This window comes from Lucilia sericata, unplaced genomic scaffold (assembly GCF_015586225.1).
Source record: "Lucilia sericata isolate MDLA Ls3-8-SP2 unplaced genomic scaffold, ASM1558622v1 Contig000246F_arrow, whole genome shotgun sequence".
Classification (NCBI taxonomy): domain Eukaryota; kingdom Metazoa; phylum Arthropoda; class Insecta; order Diptera; family Calliphoridae; genus Lucilia; species Lucilia sericata.
This window is the reverse complement of record NW_023994272.1, coordinates 85460-112500: the sequence shown is the minus strand read 5'-3', so window position 1 is coordinate 112500 and position 27041 is coordinate 85460. Positions and strand designations below refer to the sequence as shown.

The following is a 27041-nucleotide window of genomic DNA, read 5'->3' as shown; positions in this document are numbered from 1 at the left end:
ATATAAAAAATAGCCGCAATTACAACTGTTAATTGACAACTGATGAATTTTTTGTAAAACAAATTACCTTTTTACAAACGTTCATACATATTATGTATAATAAATTACATTTTAATGTTTCCCCAAAAATAATTCTTGCTGATGTCATTTTATTACAATCTGACAGATAATAATTTCGCTAATTAATTTTTAAATACTTATACTAAGTATGTGTTTATGTCTCCTTATACATACATGTATAATGTATGTATGTATATTAAAAATCGTTCATGTCTGTAAATACGAAAATAATTTCTTTGGGTGTATTTACGAACAATCATGTGTCTATATAGAGATATTTTCACATTTAATGCTCTACAGACAAAAATCAAGGTTAAAAACAGCCAGAAGCACAGAAAAAAATTATTTAATATTTTGGCTCAAAATTTTACGTATTTGTTTATATTTATGTGAGTAAATAAAATAAATCCTATATAAAAAAACACTAAATTGACAAAACAGAATTTTATTATCATCTCGTGACTATGTTTTTATTTTAATTGTGAGGGTTCAGTATATTACTAATAAGAATAGTTTTCCTTTTACTATAGTTAAACTTAAGACAAACAACAAAATTTAAACATTTTTAGTTAGTTTTGATAAGAATATCAATTTGTTAAACTTTCAATATTAAATTAATCATTGCAAATCGTTAAAAATAAATGCAGATAAATGTGTTCGTGTACAGATAAATAAAAAGCTGAAATGAAAACAAAAACTTTTTTTTAATAAATATTTAAGTCTACAAGAAAATGAAATATACAAATGGTTTTGTTTTCATTTGAATTTAAAGAAAAAATACTAAATGGAAAATTAATACAAATTGAATGAAATGTATTGAAAATAATGAAAACAAACAAATATGATCTCGCTATATACAGTGGTATATAACAAAATCTGTGAAAAATTAATGAAATGGAAATTTATATTTTGGCATTTTGACATTAATCAACAAGTAGAAAAATTTAAGTAAATTTTTTTTAAAATAGTTTTTTCCTTATTCAAGAATTTTGTAAGGCAAATACAGAAGACGCGTTTTATTTTGGAAATATCTCGGTAATTCGTAAGCTATTAGATATGCATGTCATAAAAACATTTCTATTTAAATTTTTTATTTATTTTATACCCGTTCCGTTTTCCGTTTGTAACACATCGAAATATTCATCTAAGACCCATAAAAGTGTATATATTCTAGGTCCTTATTAGATTCTAAGACGATCTATCCATGTCCGTCCGTCTGTCCGACTCCCTGTCTGTCTGTTGAAAACACGATAGAGTCCAAACGGGAACAGCTATAGAGCCGACATTCAGAAAATGACTTTAAAGCTAATAACTGGCTAAAGGATGCATATATGGCGGTGAAATTCAGCATAAACATGTTTTATAGGTACCAAAATTTGATGGTGGGTATAGAAGATTCGGCATGACCGAATATAACACTCTTACTTGTTTATTTCTTAAAATATTTAAATTTTTTATTTTATATTTTTCTAATTTAAAAAATCTTATTTCATTCATGAATTGCTTCCATCTTTGATTTAAACCGTTAACTGTGACAAATCTTGCGCAGAAAAAAAACTAAATACAACAACAATATATAACAATAAAATTGCAAGAGATATAGAGATGTAGGGTATAACAACCCTACATCTCTATATTGGGGAGGCTTTAGTGCTGATGTTTGTAACACCCCAAAATATTGGTCCAACCTTAAAATATACCAACCGGCTCAGAATCACTTTCGGATGTCTGTCTATGTATCTATGCAAACCTTGTGCGCACGCTACAGGTCCCAATTTTCAAGATAATTCGATGCTCTCCTTTAGACCCAAGGACGAAGCCGGTCCATTTCGCCGTATTTCACCTAGCCCGCATAAAACGGATACGGTGGGCCTTTTGAGCCCATAAGTATGTTAAATGTACTTGTATATTGGCCTCCGGTAGGTTAGTGGTTAGTGTTCTAGACTGGTAGACCGGAGGTGGTGGTTTCGATTCCCACCTGAGGCACTGGTTAAGGAGCGCACAACAGGCCCGATAGAGGCCTAGGTGTATTTCTTCGGATTTGATGTATATACATCCTCCTTTCAAACTAACTAACTAACTAACTTGTATATTCAGGAGGGTACGGTTGTATGGGGGCTATACGAAATAACCATTTTCGATAGGCTTCGTCCTTCGGTCAAAAGAAGAGTATGTGCCAAATTTCATCTAATTATCTTGAAGAATGCGTACATGTTTACATAGACTCACAGACGGAAAGACAGACAGACAGACAGACGGACGGACATAGCTAAATCGACTCAGAAAGTGATTCCGGTTGGAATACTTTAAGGTAGGTGAAGAACCAATATTTTTGGTATTACAAACATTAGCACAAATGCATAATACCCTCGCCAATAAGTGGTGTAGGGTATAAATATAGAAATATTCAAATTTGAAAGACTAGCTAAACCCCGTTGCGCATCCCTACCATAATCGTTATGAAATAAAAATATATTATATATTTAGAATATAGTTATGCTTTTTTTAATAATTCTTAGTAAATAAAAACATAGTTATTTGTGTTTGAGTTTTGTTGGTGTCTTGACAGCTCGCGATGATGTGGTACGATTTCGCTGACTTTTAACTGATTTTTCGCTCTCTTTGGATTTTTTGGCAGCACGTGATGACATCTTACGCTGACTTTTAACAGGTTTTTCGCATAATGTTTTCGTTGTTTGGGTGGCTCTTCTTGTTGTTGATAACGATTTTTCTCTTTTAAGGGGTTCCACGTGTTTTTCAGATGCCTTAGCCGCTCGAGAGGTTGAAGCTCGAATTCTTTCAATTTTAAGACGTGCTTCACGCTCTTCCGATGTTTCATTTTTTCTTAGGGCTTTCAAGTACGCTGCTTGTTTGGTACGTTTTGATAAATTTGATTTTTTTGGAGGCATTTTATTAACAGAAATACTCACTCAAGAAATACGTCTAATTCTTTTAAAATCAAGAATAAAACTAAATCGTATTTATGTGTATGAGTATGCTTACATTTCGCGAAGCGAAAAACCTAGTCAATAAAAACATGTTTTCATTTTAACAAGGGTGATCTCAGGTAGAAATTCAAATACGTATGTAGGCCTTTTTTTAAATGTAAATGCCCGGCATTGCAAGGGGTTTAAAGTGTGTATAAAATACTGTTATACAAATCCGTACAAACAAAATTTTTCATTTCCTTTATAAAGTTTAACTTTGCTATAATACTTTTAGCGATTTCAATGAGTTGGAATAATAATTTTTGTCTATAGAACATTTTGTGAAACATATGTACACAGAACTTCACCTTTTATCCCTTAGGGTTGATTGTATTTTACTAACAAAAATTTCTTAGGTTTTATAAAGATAAAGCCACGCTTCTAGACCAATATCTATTTTTATTCCAAATATCAAGGATTTCCGTCAAGCCGTTTGGTTGTAATTTCGTAACAAACAAACAGACTTACAAAAATATTTATTATATACATATATAAGGATTGATACAAAAATGTTTAAATACAAATTCATCTACACACACCATGTTTCAAACCACACATTTTTACACATTTATCTTTAAAACGATTTTTTATATCTCGTGTTAAACGAGTAATGGGAATTAGATTGTTTTTATTACTTAAAGACACTGGATTAGGACATAAGTAGTTTTGTCCTTCCATGAATGTTTTGTCTAGTTTCGGGCTAAAAATTGATAAAAGGACTCTTAACCACTTTAGTGGGGAGGGTATATTGGGTTTTGTCTAGTTTCGGGCTAAAAATTGATAAAAGGACTCTTAACCACTTTAGTGGGGAGGGTATATTGGGTTTGTAACGCACAATAATATATACCCACCTTAAAGTATACTTACAATCAATTTCTGAGTCGATTTAGCTATGTCCGTCCATCTGTCCGTCCGTCCATGTAAACCTTGTAATCAAACTACAGGTCGCAATTTTGACGATAACTCAATGAATTTTCAATGTTTAAGATCGGTCCATTGTTTTTTTTAAACCTTGTTAACAAATTATTGGTCGAAATTTTGAAGATAAGTCAATGAAATTTGGCACATGATCTTCTATTGTACCAGAGACGAAGCCTATTGAAAATGGTTAACAGCGGTCTATTATTTCATCTAGCCCCCATACAACTGAACCCCCCGAATTGGGCACTTAAGCCCCCGAATAGGGCTCTTGAGCTCTAATCGTATCTCTAATCTAAACTCCTTTGGACAATTTTTGCTAGGACCAATAGGTGAAAAATTACATTTATGTGAATAAAACACTGTATGACCAAATGGTCCAATTTTTACCCCCTCTAAGCCTGTCAGTTCTGGACCGATAGCGCTGAAAATTTGTACCTGGCCTACCTTGGTGCAAATTTCCTCAAAATCGATTTTTTGAGCTGGGTTAGTTGATATGATAAGTGGCTAATGTTGCGATCAAATTCAATTCACCAAATTTTATGGGGATCGGTCCACATTTCCTCCCAGTTCCGATATAAAGTCTATTTCAGAAAACTGGTTTTTCATCAATAAATTGATATAATATATTAGAGGCATTAAGACTTAAATGCTTTATTCTGAAAAATAAATCTCATTCTATTCTCTTAAGTGTTGCAGGGCAACTGAGGCCCCTTCCAAAAAATATTTTTTATTTTTCTTATTAGTACATTAACATGCATCATTTGAGCGGTAGGTCTAATGTTCACCTGTCTTTTAAAATAAATTTTCTGAAGATCCCTGATATCATTCGTATCCAAATTTTCAATAATTCCATCTGACTAATTTTTAGGAAAAAATCTATAAATAACTGTATACCGTAATGGAGGACACCAAATTTAATTTAAGTCAATATAAGCCTACAATAAACAATTATTTAACTTTTACAGTAAAAACAAATCTCCCTCAGAACACTGTGCAACGATTTTAACATTATATAAATAAACACCAAAATGCATTCATTGTGCTGACGTTAGCTATCCTTCGTATTTGTACTGATGAATGTATTCCAGAGAGTAGGTGCCCAAAAGTAACCCAACAGTTCGGCGGGACAATCCTGAATTAAGTTTTTAACTTACGACTTAAGGCTACAGATGACTATTAATTATAACATGTGCTTAGATTACAAAGAACCTCTAAAGGTTACAAAGAAACAATCAGAAAGCTAGTCCAAAGGAGTCAATGCATGGTTAATGGAAATGTTTGTCTTTTTCGTATGTATGTATTAACTCTATGTCGAACTACTGGGAAGATTTTTTATATAAATTTAATTACGCAGACCATACTGAAATTTCACACTTTTAAGGCAAATTATGAAATCGTGACTTTTACAGATAAATTCTTACTGATAATATTATGAACAAAAAAGGGGAAATTTTTATTATTATTATTTGTCATATTGATTCTAGGCAATTTGTTATTATTATTTGTTTAACGATTTGTTGAGTTATGTGTATGTGTGTGTAGTATTATAAAAATTCCTTAAGTATTTTGTTGGCTTATATTTCTACCAATTAATCATAATTCATCTATATTGTGATTATTTTTTATGTTTATTTCTTTTGTTATTTTCTACGATTTTTTTTTTGTTTTTCTTAGTCGCAAAATATTTATTAATAATACTATATAAATAATAATAAATTTAACTATTATTAGAAAGTGTCATAAAATTATAACTGATTTGTTAAAAGCTCAACGAAATAAATAAATAAAGAAAACAGTTATAAGTCATAACAATAAAAGGAAGTGTCTTGTGAACTCATTAATAATATTAGAGTTAATAAAACAAACAAAAAAAAAACAAAAAAGACAACATAATGATACACATGTCAATTGGGTTTTAGATGTAATCACACAAACAATAGCATTTAAATGATGAATATATATATTATTTGGTTATTTATTTATTATTATCACTACTTTATATTTAACGTGCATAGGCGAATGTGATCAATTGTCTTGAAGTAATTAACAAAACTGAAGATTAATTAATTGTTATAATAAACTTTTGGCATGTAAGTAAGTTGGTATCATTATTTAATTAAATAATATGTTTAAGGTTAATAAAAAATTAACACCAAAAATATTACTTAATATTAATTGCTATAGTATTAGTTTTAGTTAATAATAAGTAATAAAAGAATCAAATTACCAATTAGTAAAAACGATCTTATAGCTTTAGCAGACGTTAAGAATAGTATTTTTATATTATTTTATTTCTAAGATTCACAAATTTTTAACCGAAATTTAACAACGGAACTGTTTTTTTACTACAGGTAGTTAGTTTAAACAATACGGAAACCTTTTTATTTATAACACCCTGTTCTATGATTACGTAGTCGTATACTAATCAAAAACATATTTTAAACACTTCATTAAATAATCATTATGCGATAAAATGGAAACAAAATTAGTATTATTTGAAGATAAGCAATTGTATTATGAAAGTCCGTTCAGTTTTGAAATAGTATATTTTAAAAGAACTAAACAATAATTTGGAGATAATTATAAAATAAAAAAATAGAAATTATTTTTAAATTTCAATTATAACGTCATCGCTATAAATTACTATTTTTACAAGAATTAGCCTTACGGATTCCGTTTTTAGATTATTCGTATTTAATCGGTCTTTAATTGCACCCTATTAGAAAACTTCTAAAAGGGACAAATCGTATCTCCATGACGGTCAATTTACATCGCCAAGACCACCGAAAATACAGTTATAGAAAAATGAGAAAATTAAATATTTTGTGACGTCATCATGTTAAAACCAAAGATTATCCAAGTTCAGAAAGATGATGATCGCCCAAAATGCAGCGTAGATATGAATAGCGACCACAAGCTAGTGATAGTGTCCATAAGATTGAAACGGCCCCAACAGTTTGGTCGGACAGTCCCGAAATACCTATTTAACCTTGCACTTAGGTTTACCCCTACTCACCATCTGCCCAGATGACTAGCTATTTAAACATGTGCTTATCCTAAGAGGAAGTCAATCGTCACCCCATAGATTACGAAGAGACAGACAAAAAGCTTAAGTTTGTTTTTTAAGTGTCCACTCTTTGGCTTACAAAGGGGACACTAAAGTGACACTTCACCCTCGTTTACAAAGAGTATATCCATGACGAAAGATGAATTAGAGCCAACCAGGTGGTTAGACGTTAATGAAAATCACAGACTTTTTTAGATGCATTGACTCTTTGTCGAACTGCTGGGTGTGGAGACAATATGAAAACCGAAGCTCACAACAGATAAAAAGACCAGAAACTAAACAACGAAGGTAAGAGAAAAGAGGTTAGATAGCGGACATGTGAACAATTGCAGCTATAGCTGAAGAGAATATTGGTTGAGTAAATAACCGAGAGAGAAAAATATAGATATCGTGTAATACATGGCCGATAAACAATCCCGATATGAAAACTTAATGTAACAACATTGCAAAAACTGTGTAAAGATCAACAACTAAAATTATACCAGACAATTGGGCGCTTATCGAATCAGACTTTCTCCAACAACAGAGACCTCAAGAATAACGACGGTAGTATACTGACAAATGTGGAACAGCAAACACGTAGATGAAGGCAACAATTGGATGGTATTAGCGACGCAAACGACTTTGATCAAGGAGATAAACACCGATATACAGTCTCTTATGAAAGAGGTATAGCGCCAGAAAAGCCTACCGAATGAATGGACAAGAGGGGATATAATCAACTTTTTTAATTTTAATCCGATTTTTGTGTTTTATATCTTATTGGAACGATAATTGCAAATTGCTGTTAATATTCCAAAAATAAACAAATAAAAAGTTACGTACACAGAGGGAATAAGAAATATAAACGACTGGTACCAAATTGACACCAAAATGTTCATAATTTTTCAATACCATCTATTGTCAAAGTATATACATACGTACTACAACACTATGTAATGTTGACAACATTGCAACAATTCCTTGTCGAAATCTAAATGTTATACATATCCGTTGTCTAAATGCCAACAAACGTGGTAAGCTCACTATTGACAAACAATCCGTTGCCAATAGTGAGCTTACCACGTTTGTTAACATTTAGACAACGCATGTGTATAAAATTTAGATTTCGACAACGAATTGTTGCAATGTTTACAATGTTGCGTTGTCAACATTACATAGTGTTGTTGTACATATACATATATATAGTTTGACAACGGATGTTATTGAAAATTATAAACTCTTTAGTGTCAATTTGGTACCAGGCGTGTATATTTCCTTTTATATCTATGTAGTCATATGCCTTAAATGTTTCCAGAAAACGGAGTGCGTCCATATGCATACATATGTACATAACTTTTGTAAAATAATAGAATTGAATATTTGGGATAGTATCTAGACAAAAATCAACAGAACAATGTTCCATACATGCTTTGATGATGCTGCCGAATTTCGTGCCTCACCAAATTTTATGAGCAACAGTTCATATTTACCCCTAGCTGCCTTATAAAGCCTCTTTCAGAAAATTTGTTTTTCATCAATAAATTGCCTAAATATACCGAAACCAAGTTAAAATTTGACACATATGGTTTTTAAAGAAAATTAAATCACATTTTATAATCATAACTATTGTAGGGCATCATATGGGTGGGTCTTGTCCGATTATATTTTTCCACTTGTTTTATACATATTTGCTTTATAAATTCGTTATTTATTTCCAATTAATTTGTTGCCATAAAATTTTAAAATTCTATACTTATAAAAACCACCCTTCTAAAAGCTTAATTGTTTGTTATAAGAAAATAATATTTTTATTTTCCTTTGAATTTTCAAAATCAAAACAAAAATCAATAACAGCAGTTAATATATTTCAATTAATTGCAGCTGTTAAATGAGAAGAAAACAAATTTAAATGATTTTTTATTTATTTAAAAGGAAACTATGTATATAAAAAAGTGAGGTATTCTAGATTGAGTCTAGAGTTTGGAACAAAGAAGTCCACTTTTTGGGGGAAAGTTTAAAATATTTGAAAGATTTGTAAGGAGTTTATTTTAAAGTACTGATTAGAAAACTAATATTGAGAAATCAGCGGAACTTAAGGAAAACAAGCAGTATATATTATTGATTTTAAATCAAAAACTCTCGGTTAAATATTTTATTATGAATTAAAATGCGCATGGAATCGATAGTCTATTGTATTTCTCAAATAAAATAAATTTTGCAATTAACCCAATTGAGAGTCTGTTTTTGAAAATGTTTAGACAATAAAATAATATTTATTTGTATCACCCAACCCGATGACTTTGAAAATATTTCTTTCCGTAAACAAATATTCACGTGCACTCGCACCTTTCACAAATTCGCAAAAATAAATTTGTTTTCCAACAACTCACCTTGTAAGATCACATGAATAAAAAACCAGTACAATTCATTATTAATATTATGACTATTTACCAAAATGTAGAAATCATATGTACATGGATGTGTGTAATATTGTACATAAGTATTTATGAACAACTTTATGCAGGTTTAGGCATGAATAAAAGCACGTATATGTACATATGTATATATAAACATTACGGTGGCTCTAAAATAGAAGTTGCTAATGTTCAAACAGAAATTAAAAAATTTTCAACATTTCTAATTGAAAACGCCACTCAAACACCTTTCATATGATATCAAAATTCAATGAGAAAAAGATCAATAAAATTGGAAAACCCATAAAGAAGTACCATTTGACCCAGCTCACCAAATCTTGACACCAGGATAACAGATTTGAGATATGGTTTCTTTGAATAAACAGAACTTTCGTTGAAACATTAGTACCGTATTTGTTCTTCACACAACCGGATCCACCTTAATGCACATATGTATATATGTACGTTTCTTAAATACACATTATCATTTTCATGCCATTAATGAGATACATGTTTTTTTGTACAAGTTTCTTTAAGATAAAACCAGTTTTAATAAAAATAAAATCTTTTTAAAAGAAATGCAACCACACGACATTGAACTTGACATCATACGTTCCGTTTGTGTCTGTCTGTCCATCGACTTATCGCATCACGTGTATGTTTTACGAACTAACAAAAGAAAAGGGGGTAAGTAAGTAGTACTACTCTTTCGTTCATTCGTTCCCCATTTATGAACATATTTAATGTGTCGTTGAATACAGGTTCCGATGACTAAATAAATGTTCAGCATCACGTAAAATTGCATTGAAAATTAAGTTTTTTTTTTTTTAAAAAAAAAACTTTATTTTACTGACACACATCATTGCTATGCATGAGTGTATGCAATTTTGATATAAAGTGAGTTACAAGAGAAAAAAAAACCAGTATTCGTGAGCATAAAAGTGCACATTTACTTTAAGTGAGGGAGGGGAGGGCGAAAGGGGGGACGAAAAAGGAAAAAAGAGCGGAAAAAAAGGGGGCGGGAGGAAGGCGAGCAGGGGGCAGCGGACGGGAAAGCGGGGAAAAGGCCGAAAAGGGGGGGAAAAGGGGAAAAGCGGGAGAGAGCAAGAGAGCAAGCAAGCAAGCAAGCAGCAAGCGAGCGAGCGAGCGAGCGAGCGAGCGAGCGAGCGAGCGAGCAGCGAGCGAGCGAGCGAGCGAGCGAGCGAGCGAGCGAGCGAGCGAGCGAGCGAGCGAGCGAGCGAGCGAGCGAGCGAGCGAGCAGAGCGAGCGAGCGAGCGAGCGAGCGAGCGAGCGAGCGAGCGAGCGAGCGAGCGAGCGAGCGAGCGACGAGCGAGCGAGCGAGCGAGCGAGCGAGCGAGCGACGAGCGAGCGAGCGAGCGAGCGAGCGAGCGAGCGAGCGAGCGAGCGAGAGCGAGCGAGCGAGCAGCGCGAGCGAGCGAGCGAGCGAGCGAGCGAGCGAGCGAGCGAGCGAGCGAGCGAGCGAGAGCGAGCGAGCGAGCGAGCGAGCGAGCAGCGAGCGAGCGAGCGAGCGAGCGAGCGAGCGAGCGAGCGAGCGAGCGAGCGAGCGAGCGAGCGAGAGCGAGCGAGCGAGAGAGAGCGAGCGAGCGAGCGAGCGAGCGAGCGAGCGAGCGAGCGAGGAGCGAGCAGCGAGCGAGCGAGCGAGCGAGCGAGCGAGCGAGCGAGCGAGCGAGCGAGCGAGCGAGGCGAGCGAGCGAGCGAGCGAGCGAGCGAGCGAGCGAGCGAGCGAGCGAGCGAGCGAGCGAGCGAGCGAGCGAGCGAGCAGCGAGCGAGGCGAGCGAGCGAGCGAGCGAGCGAGCGAGCGAGCGAGCGAGCGAGCGAGCGAGAGCGAGCAGGAGCGAGCGAGCGAGCGAGCGAGCGAGAGAGCGAGCGAGCGACGAGCGAGCGAGCGAGCGAGCGAGCGAGCGAGCGAGCGAGCGAGCGAGCGAGCGAGCGAGCGAGCGAGCGAGCGAGCAGCGAGCGAGCGAGCGAGCGAGCGAGCGAGCGAGCGAGCGAGCGAGCGAGCGAGCGAGAGAGCGAGCGAGCGAGCGAGCGAGCGAGCGAGCGAGCGAGGATCGAGCGAGCGAGCGATGAGCGAGCGAAGCGAGGATCGAGCGAGCGAGCGAGCGAGCGAGCGATCGAGCTATGAGCAGCGAGCTATAGCGATCTATCGATCTATACTATCTATCTATCTATCTAATCTATCTATCTATCTATCTATCTATCTATCTATCTATATATCTATCTATCTATCTATCTATCTATCTATCGGTTAAAAACCCTTTAAAAATATCAGGAAAAATTTGAGAGCTAGACTAAGATTTTTAGAATAAAAGTTGGAGAAATAATTTAGGAATCCAAAATGTAATTTATCATGCGAACTAAAACTATTTGCTCTGTGTAGTATTAATTTCAGTATCTGTCATTAAAACTATTTTCTCTTGGTGTATTAAATCAGAGCTCGTAAAAAACACAAATTCATAAGTAGTTCAACATGACCATTCGATACGCTACTTTAGTTTTGTATAAAAAACCACTTATGAAAAGCTTTAAGTTTGACTAAAGTTTTTTTAATTGAATTAACTACATTTTTTATTAACAAACACACACATTCTTATGTGCAAAACTAAAACAAAGATTTTAGCTAATTTTGTCAATTGGCAAAACTGAAATCTTGTTAACTAAAGCAAAGTACAAAAGTGTATGCTCAAAAGAACATTTATAAAGCGTTTTATAGCTCTTATACTAGATAAATATCTAAAAGAAGAAAGCAGACATTTTGACGCCTCAACAGGCACACATACAAACATCTCTAAATAGAAAACAACTTTTCTACATATGAACTTGTAAATATATTAGTCATTTCCGCGAAACTTTTAAACATATATAGTACATAGCTGCTGCACAGTGGTATAGGAAAAAAAAAGAGGGAAATAATTCGGTAACTTCTAAACGGTTAATCCGATTTTAATGAAATTTGGTATGCACAAAGAGGAGGTGTTGTCGAGTTTAGGTTTTGAATTTGGACCTTATAGGCCAACCAGGGGCCCGGCGGGGGGTCCTCAAATTAGGACACCTCGGCTATGTTAAATTTTTAAAACGATCCTATTTCTTCAAAAAAAATTTCGTATATAGAATCTCCTCATCGAGCACTATAAAAAATGTCGTCGTAGCAGTAAATTATCTCTTATAGTTTAGGAGATATTCGCATTTGAATATTAAAATTTTAAAATTTTTACCGTCCTTACTTTAGTTTTTTTGATAATAGCAGGTCCAAATATTTCCGATTTTCGCCATTTTTTTTTATTTGCTTAACAACAAGTTTATATACCAAGCAGTGAAAGAATTATGTAAAAATCATGACTGAGTCCAAAGTTATAGGCATTTAAATTTAAAAAATTAAAAAAAGGCGATTTTTTGTCATTTTTTTGGGAAAAAAGTATCTTTTTCTTTTTAAGTTATCTAAAAAGTTTCTAAGAAGATGTATATAGAATTTATACTTTTTGGAAAGCTGACTTTACATAAAATACGATAAATGAAACAAAACCTAAAAATTTTTGATACCGAGGGGACCAGGTCCATCCAAAAAAACCCTATTTTTTATGGAAAATTAAATTTTGAGCAAAAATTCTCAAATCGCATAGTCGATATCAAATTATAGTGACCTGTTTTATATGACCCAATAAGTTCTTAATCATTTTGTAACGGGTTTCGATAACCCCGCCCCTGGTATGGATATAATAGGCAAAAAACCAAAAAATCCCATTTTTGGGATTTTTTAAAACTTTTTTGGGAATTCCGGGATTTCTAATAAGAAAATTCGAAATTTTTATTTAATTTTGGATTTCGAGTAAAAAAACATGCCTACCTAATGTTTTTTAAGTGACAAATTAATTAGGGAAAACTCAACATCTTTTAGAAAATTTACCTAGCACTATTATTTTCATCCATATATGTAACAAATTTAAGAGTTAACCTTATGGATGAAAATAATAGTGCTAGGCAAATTTTCTAAAAGATGTTGAGTTTTCCCTAATTAATTTGTCACTTAAAAAACATTAGGTAGGCATGTTATATATCAATGGAAAGGTAATTTTGTCTATTTTTCAAAACTGTATATAATTTTTGAAAATTAAAAAATTCGCGGAATACTTTTTTTAAAAAAAATTAAAAAATGTTTTTTATTCAGTTTTTGCGAAGATACAAATTTTTCTAATTGCAATAAAAATTTTATTTATGAATATTTTTTGATGAAATTTTACAGTTAGGTAGATTTTTTTACTTAAAATCCAAAATTAAATCAAAATTTCGAATTTTCTTATTAGAAATCCCGGAATTCCCAAAAAAGTTTTAAAAAATCCCAAAAATGGGATTTTTTGGTTTTTTGCCTATTATATCCATACCAGGGGCGGGGTTATCGAAACCCGTTACAAAATGATTAAGAACTTATTGGGTCATATAAAACAGGTCACTATAATTTGATATCGACTATGCGATTTGAGAATTTTTGCTCAAAATTTAATTTTCCATAAAAAATAGGGTTTTTTTGGATGGACCTGGTCCCCTCGGTATCAAAAATTTTTAGGTTTTGTTTCATTTATCGTATTTTATGTAAAGTCAGCTTTCCAAAAAGTATAAATTCTATATACATCTTCTTAGAAACTTTTTAGATAACTTAAAAAGAAAAAGATACTTTTTTCCCAAAAAAATGACAAAAAATCGCCTTTTTTTAATTTTTTAAATTAAAATGCCTATAACTTTGGACTCAGTCATGATTTTTACATAATTCTTTCACTGCTTGATATATAAACTTGTTGTTAAGCGAATAAAACAAAATGGCGAAATCGGGAATATTTGGACCTGCTATTATCAAAAAAACTAAAGTAAGGACGGTAAAAATTTTAAAATTTTAATTTTCAAATGCGAATATCTCCTAAACTATAAGAGATAATTTACTGCTATGACAACATTTTTTATAGTGCTCGATGAGGAGATTCTATATACGAAATTTTTTTTAAATCGGAACTCAAATGAAGAAATAGGATCGTTTTAAAAATTTAACATAGCCGAGGTGTCCTAATTTGATGACCCCCCGCCGGGCCCCTGGTTGGCCTATAAGGTCCAAATTCAAAACCTAAACTCGACAACACCTCCTCTTTGTGCATACCAAATTTCATTAAAATCGGATTAACCGTTTAGAAGTTACCGAATTATTTCCCTCTTTTTTTTTCCTATACCACTGTGTGCTGGTTAAGTTGATTCTGATAGCTGCATGATTGGCTGTCTGGCTGGTTTGGTTGACTGCTAATCAATAAATTAGCGAATGATCTCATTTAAACAGGCGGTTTGCTATTGTTTAATACTGATTTAAAATAAATTGTAACTATGTGTGACTTGGGCTATATATGCAAATACATACATACATATAAAAAATTAATGCCAAATCAGAGAGATAAAGCCAATTTAACTAGTTTGTACTTTTAATTAAACCTTTAAAGACATAAATGGATTTTATTTATTAATTTTAATTGTTTAATATATTCATCATTGTATTCATTGTTTAATGTTTTGGGAATCTTTTGTACTTTATACCTATATTTCATAATGACCATATTTGCTATAAAATGTAGTTTGACCTTTTTGGGAAGACATTAATTCTGTATTTCCATTTAAAGCAGTTCGTTGGTCATAGACCCCAAAAATTATAAATAACAACTGCAGGTTGTTTCTAAAATTTTGAAATTATTTGGATTTACATATGTATACCAGTAGTAAGTTGGGATTGGGAAAAGCTACTGAAACTGAATTCCAAAATTTTAAGGCAGGGACTTAGCCGTTTTGTAAAATTTTCAATTACAAATCCCTCTTTGACATAAAACGTTAAATATGTTTGCAATAAAAAAACGTTTCGTTTTTGCTTTGCCTTTAAATTATTTAATTATTAATTAAAATCATATATAAATAATTTGTTCAACCACCTACTCGTACATCAATTTCGTGTTTTGTCTAGCGTGTTTACAAAATTAATTAATGGGTCTTGATAACTGTCAACAAAATGATTAATTGATGATTTTAGTTAATACATAATGATAATAATATTCTTAACTTTTTTATTTTGATTTTAGCTGATAAATCATTTTCTACTTAAACTGATTTTATATTTAAGAATGTATGTGTTTTTGTCTACGTTTATTTTTTTATTAGAAATATTATTTTTAAATCGGAAACAATGTGACAAGATGACGGTGTATATGCTTTCTATGCGTAAACATTATATTTAAACAATTTTAATTCAAAATTTTTAAGAAAAAGACATTCATATTCACCTGAAATGCAAAAAGGAGTAACAACACATTTAAAAAATTTACAGAAGAAACAACAAATTGAATAATATGAAAACTATTGTCCTTATAAAATGAAATTTAAATTTAGCTGATTTTAAATAGAAAACTTCTTCGAATGGATGACTGACAGAATTATTGAAGATTTGGATAACGAAGATATCTGGGACGGACAGGCCGATTTTAAATAGAAAACTCCTCGAATAGATGACTGACAGAATTATTGAAGATTTGGATAACGAAGATATCTGGGGTCTTCTGAAAATTGATTTCAACAGACAGACGGACAGGCAGACAGACAGACAGACAGACAGACAGACAGACAGACAGACAGACAGACAGACAGACGGACAGACAGACAGACAGACAGACAGACAGACAGACAGACAGACAGACAGAGAGACAGACAAACAGACAGACAGACAGACAGACAGACAGACAGACAGACGGACAGACAGACAGACAGACAGACAGACAGACAGACAGACAGACGAACATAAACGATAAAAAATAGAAATTTTCTAGACTGACAGAATTATTGAAGATTTGGATAACGAAGATATCTGGGGTCTTCTGAAAATTGATTTCAACAGACAGACGGACAGGCAGGCAGACAGACAGACAGACAGACAGACAGACAGACAGACAGACAGACAGACAGACAGACAGACAGACACACAGACAGACGAACATAAACGATAAAAAATAGAAATTTTCTATAAAAAATAAAACTATCTTTAAAAATTTTTCTTTAAAAAGATTAACAAAAAATATTACTTTTTTCTATAAAGAGCATACGAGGAAATTTTAAAAAAATTCTATAAAAAAGTGAAAGTTTAAAAATTTTCTATTAAAAACGAAAACATTTCAAAAACTACAAACAAATTTCCTATAAAAACTGCAAATTTTAAAAAGTTTTTAAGAAAATATGCAGAACATTAAAAAAAATAATAGAAATAATATAGAGAAAATTTCTACAGAAAAGAGAAAATATAAAAAATTATCTGCAGAAAAAGAGAATATTGAAAAATTTTCTAGAGATAAGAAAAAATTCGGAAAAAAGAGAATTTTTCTAAATAGAAAATTTTATACATCGTTTACATATTAAACGTTTAAAAACTTCATGCCAATTTTTTTTCTATTTTAATAAAACTTAAAGTTGTTTTGAACAAAAAAAAAAAAAAAAAAAAAAACTGCAGAATTTTAAATTCAGCTTCATATACAACCTGATATTGGGTGTTAAAGTTTCTGTTCTATTTTCAATTTCAATGACAATTTATAAAAATAAACAATATAATAAATTTGTTTTATTCATTTTAATTTCTGCATAACGATTTAGCTTTTATATTGATTTAATTGCGCACTTACAATGACAATATTTAAAAAAAAAAAAAAAATGCCATGAAAATTGTCAGAAGTATGTCTGTCTGTCCATCCGTCTGCCTGTCTCTGTTAAACACACAAATTGTTTGGAAAACTATTTCCATGCACAAAAAAACTTAGACGCAAAAATGTACTATATATTTTTCATGAGCATTTTTATTGAGGTATAGATAAATAGACCAATAAACAATTCGATGGTAATAGTAATAATCGAAGCAGTGCTAAAAATTTACATCAAACATTTGAATAGAAACAGAGTATCATCACAAGCCACCAAGCTTCTTTATATTTATTTTTAAGCTAAAATGTTTATTGGGTATTTTGAAATATTGTCACAGGCTCATATACAAATACATATGTATGTTTGTTTTTGAAAACAATTGTCTAATGGAAGCTGTTAACTGATGAAAACAACCGCAATCTCTAAACATTTTGTTATTAATGGAAAATATACAAATAAAATATTTGCTAATAATAAATAAACAAAATCTAGCTAGAGTATTTAATTGTGATTTGTAAAATGTACATACACTCATTCTTCTCACTCTTATTCGAAAAGTGTTGTAGTTGTTTAGATACAATTTCAAAAATGATAGTTTTTCTAAATGAATATCTACTTCCGTTTTTTTATATTTACAATATTGTTACCGTTTTTTAGTTGTTTTTTTCTTGTTATAAAATTACATACGAGTTCGCTTAAATATTTTCATTAAAATAACTTTCAGTTTTTTTTTTTTTTGTTATAGAACAATTAAAAATAACTGCTAATAATATCAATTATATGTGAATTATTTAATTAGTACAAACATTTGTGATGTAAAATATTATAAGATACATATGAGAGGTAGATGTAATTAATTTATTGATGCATTAACGAAAGCTGATTTAATTTAGTAATTGAAGGAATTCTGTGAAGGTATTATTTAACAATAAGTAGTATTAATATTCTTTTAATATAGAGGTAATAATGTTAGTTAGTCGTGCCCAACGATATGTTCCCTACTTCAGCTATAAGTACATTGTGAGCATGTATCGAGCTATCTCACATATGTATATTAGGGTGTCCATCGGAATACCCCTAAATTGATGTGTATTAGGCATGGAAAATTTAGTACTTTAATACCATCAAAAAAGATGGGGGTTATATTGATTTTGTCATTGCGTTTGTAACACATTGAATTATTGGTCATATATATTCTGGGTCCTTATTAAATTCTAAGACGATCTAGCCATGTCCTTCCGTCTGTCTGTTGAAAGCACGATAGAGTCCGAACGGAATGAGTTAGATAGTGGAAATTTTCCACAAATATTCTTTATAGATAAGGTTTGTATTGAAAATGGGCAATATCGGTACACATTTTCGGATAGCCCTCCTACAAGTGGAGCCCCGAAAAACAGCTTTAGCGGGCAAATATGTTTTAAAAGTACGAGTATAGCGATGAAATTTGACATAAGAAAGTCCCTGACGAAACAAAGCCTCTTTACTAAATTGTATCTGGATCGGTCCATAATTGGACCATATAAAACATGTTTACATCGAATATCTGTTCCCGACACTTTTCGCATTAAATTCGGTTGGAAGATTTACGTTCCTATAAATATTTCTTAGGTTTTGGCTTGTAAGAAACTTACTTATGTCAAATTTCATCTATACACTCGTATTTTTATGAAAGTAATAAGCGTTAGAGTAATTATCTTGAGGGGACCTTATATGGGGATAGGGTCAATTATGGACCGATCCACATAAAATTTGATAGATATATTTTGGCTCGCATGGAACTTATGTGTGTCGAATTTCATTGCTTACTCGTATTTTTAACCCAGCAATGAGCGTTAAAGTCTAGTCTATAATCTAGTCTATAGTCTAGTCTATAATCTAGTCTAAAGTCTAGTCTATAGTTTAGTCTATAGTCTAGTCTAAAGTCTAGTCTATAGTCTAGTCAATAGTCTAGTTTATAGTCTAGTCTATAGTCTAGTCTATAGTCTAGTCAATAGTCTAGTTTATAGTCTAGTCTATAGTCTAGTCTATAGTCTAGTCTATAGTCTAGTCTATAGTCTAGTCTATAGTCTAGTCTATAGTCTAGTCTATAGTCTAGTCTATAGTCTAGTCTATAGTCTAGTCTATAGTCTAGTCTATAGTCTAGTCTATAGTCTAGTCTATAGTCTAGTCTATAGTCTAGTCTATAGTCTAGTCTATAGTCTAGTCTATAGTCTAGTCTATAGTCTAGTCTATAGTCTAGTCTATAGTCTAGTCTATAGTCTAGTCTATAGTCTAGTCTATAGTCTAGTCTATAGTCTAGTCTATAGTCTAGTCTATAGTCTAGTCTATAGTCTAGTCTATAGTCTAGTCTATAGTCTAGTCTATAGTCTAGTCTATAGTCTAGTCTATAGTCTAGTCTATAGTCTAGTCTATAGTCTAGTCTATAGTCTAGTCTATAGTCTAGTCTATAGTCTAGTCTATAGTCTAGTCTATAGTCTAGTCTATAGTCTAGTCTATAGTCTAGTCTATAGTCTAGTCTATAGTCTAGTCTATAGTCTAGTCTATAGTCTAGTCTATAGTCTAGTCTATAGTCTAGTCTATAGTCTAGTCTATAGTCTAGTCTAGTCTAGTCTATAGTCTAGTCTATAGTCTAGTCTATAGTCTAGTCTATAGTCTAGTCTATGTAGTCTATAGTCTATATAGTCTAGTCTATAGCCTAGTCTATATTCTAGTCTAAAGTCTAGTAAATAGTCTAGTAAATAGTCTAGTCTATAGTCTAGTAAATAGTCTAGTCTATAGTCCAGTCTATAGTCTAGTCTATAATCTAGTCTATAGTCTAGTCTATAGTCTAATCTATAGTCTAGTCTATAGTCTAGTCTATAGTCTAGTCTATAGTCTAGTGTATAGTCTAGTCTATAGTCTAGTCTATAGTCTAGTCTATAGTCTAGTGTATAGTCTAGTCTATAGTCTAGTCTATAGTCTAGTCTAGCGATTGGTATACTTTAATGTGGACGAATATGTTTTTGTGTTACAAACATCTGCACAAACCCAATATACCTTCCCCACTAATGTGGTATGTAATGTGGGTGTAATTACATAAATACATGCAGACATATTTATAAAGTGAACTAAAAAAGTTGCTTTTACCATATTAAACTCTCTTTTACTACCTCACGTGTTTCAAAGTTATCATTTTCAATGGTATGCTAAAAGTAAAATCAACAGCTTAGGTAGATAAATCTTAAAGAAATAGTATAGATTTTTCTATTCAAATATATGCAGATAACAAAATAATTTACATTACAAGTATTAAGTAAAATTTTCGAAAAACCATGGCAATTGTTACACCTTAATTTTAAAATCCACATATCAATCAGTTTACTATTTTTCCATAGACTTTTGTCACATTTATTGATAAATACAACTATCTAAGTACACAACACCACCCATAAACGTAAACATCATTGTACGGTATTAGAAAATCGTTATTAACCAACAAATACTACGTGGGTTGGTATCTATGTGTGTTTTAGAACTTTTAATTTATTATTGTATCTATATCGAATGCAATGAAGCGAATCATGTTCATGAGGTTTTTGTTTTCTTATTATATATATGTATGTTTTAAGCTGTTGGTTATTTCAAATGCTAAAATACGAGTTCAATGAACTTTTTGATTTTGTTTTATTTCGTAGATACAAAAAAAGTGAAGATATTGTAAAAAATCTAGCTTTAAAAAAGTAAAGTCTATGTTTATTAAAAAAACAATTCACTAAAACAACTGTAAGAACCCCAAGGGAAAGTAAACTTACTATGTGAGTGGTTTCCAGTACAAAAATATTGGTTTTATTTACCATATTTCGCGGTTAACAATAAATTTGGCGATATTATATGACAATAATTTGAAATGTTGGACAACCTAACTTTTATCTCATGACCTAAATGTGTACTTAATTAATATTAGGATTTACTTTTAGGCGCCAGTTTATAAATGTAGGGTTTACAGTGTGTCTACTTCAGTATCTATTTTTAACTACTAATTATCCAATCAATATTTATGTCATTTACTATACCAATAAATACTGACTATTGTGAAATTTTATCAGAGGGATAGTACATAATAAGTCTTAGCAATTTATTAAAAATTCTATTTCTATAAAAAAATGAGCAGTTATTGAGCAATTAATTTCAGTTTATCGTTATTTTAAAACACATTCACAAACAATCGAAGGGTATGACGTAAAGATAAAAGTCACTGATGATGTTAGAAAAAAATGTAAATGAAATATTTTATCTGAAAACTGAATACAAAGGGAGAACTGTAATTATAGGTTGTCACATATGCTATAGTTCAGATATCCAACAAAAGAACTAAATTGAATTAAACAAGAATTGCATGAAAACTTTAAAAAAATAGCACACTTCCTTAATTAAAGAGAAAAAAATCCCAAAGTAGAACTTGAAATTCAAAATATGTTCAAAAAAATCACCTATTATTTAAAAAAAAAAAATCACCCAAAATTATGTACTTCCTTAAATAATGTTACGGTTCATTCCCTGCTCATTGAGGAAATAACAATAACATTTTCTGGCAACCCTGAACATATGTGTAACGTAAAATTTCAAAAGAATTTGAGTGACAAAATATACAAATAATAAAAAAATATTACTCACCCTTATCGTATGCGGTGTATTGTTTTGTTTATTGTTTTGAGTACGAAGTTAAACTAAAATATAAATAAATAATATTTATATATTGTAATTATTAACTCAAAACACTTAAATTTTAACATACATTACTAAAAAGTAATAACAGAAATATACATGCTATGTGCAAACACAGTGTAACAAAAAAACGAAAACTTTTTTACATTTTTTTTATAGCACTAGAACTGAACTAATACTGAAATAGAACAGAACTAGAACTGAACTAGAACTGAACTAGAACTGAACTAGAACTGAACTAGAACTGAACTAGAACTGAACTAGAACTGAACTAGAACTGAACTAGAACTGAACTAGAACTGAACTAGAACTGAACTAGAACTGAACTAGAACTGAACTAGAACTGAACTAGAACTGAACTAGAACTGAACTAGAGAACTGAACTAGAAACTAGAACTGAACTAGAACTGAACTAGAACTGAACTAGAACTGAACTAGAACTGAACTAGAACTGAACTAGAACTGAACTAGAACTGAACTAGAACTGAACTAGAACTGAACTAGAACTGAACTAGAACTGAACTAGAACTGAACTAGAACTGAACTAGAACTGAACTAGAACTGAACTAGAACTGAACAAGAACTGAACTAGAACTGAACTAGAACTGAACTAGAACTGAACTAAACTGAACTAGAACTGAACTAGAACTGTACTGGAACTGAACTAGAACTGAACTAGAACTGAACTAGGACTGAACTGAACTAGAACTGAACTAGAACTGAACTAGAACTGAACTAGAACTGAACTAGAACTGAACTAGAACTGAACTAGAACTGAACTAGAACTGAAGAACTGAACTAGAACTGAACTAGAACTGAACTAGAACTGAACTAGAACTGAACTAGAACTGAACTAGACTGAATAGAACTGAACTAGAACTGAACTAGAACTGAACTAGAACTGAACTAGAAACGGAACTAGAACTGAACGAGAAACTGAACTAGAACTTAAATAGAACTGAACTAGAACTGACTAGAACTGAACTAGACTGAAAACTAGAACTGAACTAGAACTGACCTAGAACTGAACTAGAACTGAACTGAACTGAACTAGAACTGAACTAGAACTGAACTAGAACTGAACTAGAACTGAACTAGAACTGAACTAGAACTGAACTAGAACTGAACTAGAACTGAACTAGAACTGAACTAGAACTGAACTAGAACTGAACTAGAAACTGAACTAGAAACTGAACTAAACTGAATTAGAAACTGGAACTAGAACTGAACTAGACTGAACTAGAACTAACTAGAACTGACTAGAAATGAACTAGAACTGAACAAGAACTGAACTAGAACTGAACTAGAACTGAACTAGAACTGAACTAGAACTGAACTAGAACTGAACTAGAACTGAACTAGAACTGAACTAGAACTGAACTAGAACTGACTAGAACTGACTAGAACTGAACTAGAACTGAACTAGTACTGAACTAGAACTGAACTAGAACTGAACTGAACTAGAACTGAACTAGAACTGAACTAGAACTGTACTGGAACTGAACTAGAACTGAACTAGAACTGAACTAGGACTGAACTGAACTAGAACTGAACTAGAACTGAACTAGAACTGAACTAGAACTGAACTAGAACTGAACTAGAACTGAACTAGAACTGAACTAGAACTGAACTAGAACTGAACTAGAACTGAACTAGAACTGAACTAGAACTGAACTAGAACTGAACTAGAACTGAACTAGAACTGAACTAGAACTGAACTAGAACTGAACTAGAACTGAACTAGAACTGAACTAGAACTGAACTAGAACTGAACTAGAACTGAACTAGAACTGAACTAGAACTGAACTAGAACCGAACTAGAACTGAACTAGAACTGAACTAGAACCGAACTAGAACTGAATTAGAACTGAACTAGAACTGAACTAGAACCGAACTAGATCTGAACTAGAACTGAACTAGAACTGAACTAGAACTGAACTAGAACTGAACTAGAACCGAACTAGAACTGAACCAGCACTTAGCTAGAACTAAACTAGAACTGAAATTACTTTAAATTGAATTGAATCGAAACTAGAACTAGAACTGAACTAGGGCTGAACTAGAACTCAACCAGCACTCAGCTAGAACTCAACCAGCACTTAGCTAGAACTAAACTAGAACTGAAATTACTTTAAATTGACTTGAATCGAAACTAGAACAGAACTTACTTGAGATTTTAGTCTAAATTGAATTTAAACTAGAACTCTAAGAATTTACTATAAATTCAAGATTTATCGAAAATTTTGTACAAAGAAAATTTATCTAACATTTTCTGTAAATAGAAAATTTTTAATTTTTTTTAATTAAATGTATTTATCGAAAATTTGTAAAAAATGCTTTGCTGATATACAAGTTATACAATGTGAAAAGAAATAAATATTAATTAATATTTGAAAGCTAAATGATTATACTAATTTGGGATGATCTCATTTCAATTTTGCAAAAAAAAAATTAATTGAATATAATAATGCATATGAATATTTTAATAACAAGTATGTAATTAATATATATTTTTTTATTCTTTTGCTATTTTTTGAAAAGCGATTCGAAAGAAATTACATCTACTTCCTTAAATACCTACATACTTATTAAATTTTATTTAACCATAACACTTTTTCGTTACACTGTATGCAAGTACGTATGTATGTATGTATGCACAATCTAAGTATTATGAATAATTAACAAATATTATATTTCTGCACGTTTGTTTTTTCTGTGATTTTTTTACTCTTCTTTTTTTAATTAATTTTCAATATTTGTTTTATAACTAGTTTTGCAAATTACAGTCGCGTGATGAATAAATTTCTAGTTTTTTTTTTTTATTTTTTAAATTATTTTCATTTTTTTTAAAGAATTTGTAAAATAAAAAAAAATTTAAAACTTTCCACTCGTTAAGATTCATCATCAGCTCGGGCTGGTTGGCAATATCACCAGTACTTATTTATTAAGAGTCATGTTCATTTGTTTTTATTGTTCATTGGGGGTACTACTATGGACGTCGTCGTGGTCGTAATATTTCTACATTGTATGATCTATAACTATTTGATGAGGAGATGTTTATTTGGTTGGGTTGATCACTGATCAGTGTGGTTGTTGGAATGCAATGACGTAGGTTTGCAAATGTTGGTTCTTTTCTGTTTTGCCTCAAGTTATTTATAATTTATGTGTATTTGTCTGGTCACCAAAAAAAATTTAAGACTTTTTTGACACTTTAATTGTTTACGAGTAATAATTAGCTTTTTTTTGAATTGGTCAGCAATTGCGGCTAATTTAAGTTTAATTTACAAACACATTATTTTTGCAAAATTTCTTCAATATTTATTTATTTTAATTATATACACTTGCTTATTTTGTTTTAATTAATTATTTTTTAATTTGTTTTAATTAAAATTTTTAATAAAAAACATTTGCAATTGATTTTACACTAACCATAATAATATTGCTGCATGCATGTATGATGGTAGGTTTGTTTCCATTAGCAATGGACACCAACAACAATTGTAATGCTTCTTTTTTCTTCGTTTATTTATTCTCTTTTTTTAACAACAACAAAAATCAATAATAATAACAATAAAACAAAAATAATTATAACAACAAGTAAAACAACAACAAAAAGTTTATAGAAAAACAACAAAGGCGAGAGAAAAAAAAAATAAAAAGTATCAACAAACAAAACTTGAACTTGATCGTATGTGTTGCCGTTTTCACGTTTCTCACAGTAATGATTTACTGTTTCTTTGCTCAGCACGTTTTAAACGAAAGAAAGAAAAATAGAAGTATACAACAACAACAACAACAAAAAGCACAAAATAAAACTACAACAAACATTTCATACACAATTTACACATATAGTGTTTGTATGTACATAAATTCATATGTACATACCTACATATAAACATTCTACTAAATGTTTGCTGTTGCTGCTGCTGCTGTTGTCGAACCAAGAATCCCCAGTACGCCCAGCGAACCGATTAAAAATGATCAGTAAAATACACAAAACAGAAATTTTGCCAAACTCACATGTTTTCACATACACCCAAATGTACATTTGTTTTATATACAAAAAAATCCCGGCAAACATTTCCATCCGCAGGAGAATTTAAGACATGTCGCCAATAATCTTCCATTATATATGACAATCTCAATGTTGTAACAGTTTTTTTTCTAACTATACGAAAAGACTTAGAACAGCTGCTGATATTTTAATTGGATTTGCCATAATCCAAATTTGCCTTATACAGCGGAGTGATCCTCATGGAATCTTTTACAAAGATGTCAATTTTATAAAATTTTAAGACTATCCAGACATGTTCATCTGTCTATCTGTTGAAGGTACGATTTGATCCCAGATAGAGAATATATGAGAAATTTTTATAAAAGTTTCTCTCATGATAAGAAATATTTGGACTTATATTATAGAAAAAGATCTATAAAGCTGATATTATTGGATACCCAGAAGGGGTATACGACAAATCTCCAAAGAAGGTACTCAGAAAGTTGAAATCTAAAGGGAATAATTCCCCAAAATGTAACTAAAAATTAGAACTTTTTGTAGAGTTAGATGAAATCATGGCCCCATTAAAATAAATACAATGGACTCACATACCTGGAATTGATTGAGAAAGTGATACATAGTCCATGGGGAAATTAGATATAACAGGATTTCAACTTTTTATTGATCTAACATTCTCCTTATCTGATCTTGTATAGTTTGATTACAGTTGTTGATAGAAGTTGCAATTTTCTATATACTAAAATATATGGAATGGAATAAATTCGCATCAAATAATGTTTATGATGTGTGCCCTTAGGGGCTAGTTGAAAATGTATGGCTAGTTTCTATTACTCGTTTGACTTCGGAGCAGGTTATGCTCTCAATTATACAATTTTCGAAGACTTTTTGATGTTTTTTATTTTAACTCAAGAATGGGGCGTACGATAGGCCTAAGAGTGTGGATCGTTTATGAATTATTCACATAGTTAGTTAGTTAGTTTGAAAGGAGGATGTATATACATCAAATCCGAAGATATACACCTAGGCCTCTATCGGTCCTGTTGTGCGCTCCTTAACTAGTGCGTCACGTGGGAATCGAACCCACCACCTCTGGTCTACCTACCGGATGCCACACTAACTTACCGGAGGCCACCATTTATTCACATAGCTTTGCCCTGTAACACCACGTC

At 31.8% G+C, this 27041-nt stretch overlaps 1 protein-coding gene across 5 annotated transcripts in view; it reads right to left on the bottom strand.

Moving 5' to 3' along the window:
• Positions 1-25585, bottom strand: part of LOC119602645 (band 3 anion transport protein) — an 80343-nt gene extending 54758 nt beyond the window's left edge. For 3 of the 5 annotated variants that reach the window (XM_037954271.1, XM_037954268.1, XM_037954272.1), the window contains exons 1-2: positions 25287-25584; positions 21807-21859 (exon numbers count right to left, since the gene is read on the bottom strand). The gene's annotated coding sequence lies outside the window, so the exon portion shown is untranslated. Of the gene's footprint in view, positions 1-21806; positions 21860-25286 lie in introns of all 5 variants that reach the window. The other 2 variants (XM_037954267.1, XM_037954265.1) reach the window with 2 other exon arrangements.
• Positions 25586-27041: the final 1456 nt, after the last annotated feature.